The sequence below is a fragment of the Citrus sinensis genome, chromosome 2, assembly GCF_022201045.2.
Source record: "Citrus sinensis cultivar Valencia sweet orange chromosome 2, DVS_A1.0, whole genome shotgun sequence".
Taxonomy (NCBI): domain Eukaryota; kingdom Viridiplantae; phylum Streptophyta; class Magnoliopsida; order Sapindales; family Rutaceae; genus Citrus; species Citrus sinensis.
Window position 1 is genome coordinate 17,196,936 of NC_068557.1, and position 1,978 is coordinate 17,198,913.

A 1,978-nucleotide genomic window follows, 5' to 3' on the forward strand; every position below is an offset into this window, starting at 1 on the left:
CCTAGTGTGCTAAATTGTCTCACAACATTCTATGGCCTAGAAAATGAGGACCCATATAATCATTTGAATGATTTTCATGCTATTTGTCAAACATTTAAATATGAGAATTTTTCAGATGATGATGTTAAACTTAGACTATTCCCATTTTCTTTAAAGGATAGAGCTCGTTTATGGTTAAATACTTTACCTGCTAATAGCATCACATCATGGGAACAAATGGTTACAAAATTTTTGAATAAATATTTCCCAGTGCATAAAACCAATGCTATTCGCAGGGAAATCTCGGAGTTTACTCAGAAAGAAGATGAGTAGTTTTTCGAAACATGGGAGCGATTCAATGAGCTACTCTTGAAGTGTCCACATCATGGGTACGAGAAATGGCACCAATGCCAATACTTTTTGGAGGGATTATTGCCGAATGTGCAAGAAGGGCTAATGGCAACAAGTGGAGGAGAGCTAATGTCAAAAAGTGCATCAGAGATTTGGAAATTCTTCTAGCGACAAGCGGATAATTCCCAACAACGGATTCGATCACTCAGGAATACTAGAAGAATTAAGGGAGTAAATGAGGTTCACATTGGCGAATCCAGTTCAGAAATTAAAGAAGTCAAAGCAATAATTGAAGGTCTCTCTCGACAAATAGCATCGTTATCGACTGCTAAATCAACAGAGCCACATGACCCTGACTCATATCCAGATCAAGCCAAAACCATAGGTGTAATGAGAAAGCCATCAAATTACAACCCATACTCCAACACATATAACCCTGGATGGAGAGACCACCCCAATTTTTCATGGTCTCAAGGATTCCAACATAATGGACCAGCAGCTCCAGCTCCACCAATGCAACAAATTCCTCAAAATCCTCAAGCCTCTCAGCCACCATTTAGACCATACAATCAGAACCAGAACTACTCTCAACCCAGACCATGGGAGGATGCATTCCAGAATTTCAAGAATGTTACTCACTCCACGATTGAGCAACAGAACCGCACCATTGATGGACTATGAAATGAGTTGAGAGCAGGCTTCAACTCACAAGCCCAATCAGTTTCAAGAATCGAGAAGATGGTGGGAAAACTTGCTTCTTCAGTTCAGACCTTGGCAATGACTGTTGAGAAAGGCAAATTTCCAAGTCAACCAGTGCTTAATCCTAAAGGAGTACATGAAGCAAGTACTAGTTCACCACAGCAACATGGAGAAGTCAAAGCCGTCATGACCTTGCGAAAAGGAAAAGAAGTCGACAATAAAGTGGAGATACCGGTGACAAAAGAAAATCAAATTGTACCTGTGAATGTTGAGGACTCATCACCGGAGGAGAAAGAAGAAACCAACCCACAAGAATACGTTCCCAAAGCTCCATTTCCTCAGAGGTTAGCTAAAGGAAAAAAGGAAAAATCCACAGGTGAGATTCTTGAAATCTTCAAACAAGTAAGTGTTAATATCCCTTTACTTGATGCTATAAAGCAAGTTCCATCTTATGCCAAGTTTCTTAAAGACCTTTGTACTAAAAAGAGAAATATTCATGTTCAAAAGAAGGCATTTTTAACAGAAAACGTTAGTTCTATACTCCAACATAAAATTCCTCTAAAATGCAAAGACCCAAGCTCCCCCACTATCTCATGTAGCATAGGGAACCACACAATTGAGAATGCTTTGTTGGATTTAAGAGCTAGTGTAAATCTGTTGCCTTATTCAGTATTTTTGAAACTTGGACTTGGAGAATTACACCCAACTTCAATGGTGTTACAGCTTGCATATCGGTCCACGAAAATATCTCGTGGTATTGTGGAGGACGTTCTTATCCAGGTAGACAAGTTTTATTTTCTTGTTGATTTCATTGTAATTGACACTCAACCAATACAGGATTCAAGGAAGCACATCCCCATTATTCTAGGTCGACCTTTCTTAGCAACTGCGGATGCTCACATTCAATGCAGGACTAGAAATATGCTGTTGTCCTTCGGCAACATGACTA

The 1,978-nt window shown here is 39.5% G+C and overlaps 1 non-coding gene across 1 annotated transcript; it reads right to left on the reverse strand.

The window, feature by feature from the left end:
• Window positions 1-267: 267 nt before the first annotated feature.
• On the reverse strand, window positions 268-371 carry LOC127900511 (small nucleolar RNA R71). The gene has a single exon (XR_008052695.1). It is a non-coding gene; the product is annotated as a small nucleolar RNA R71 (small nucleolar RNA).
• Between the last annotated feature and the right edge of the window lie 1,607 nt (window positions 372-1,978).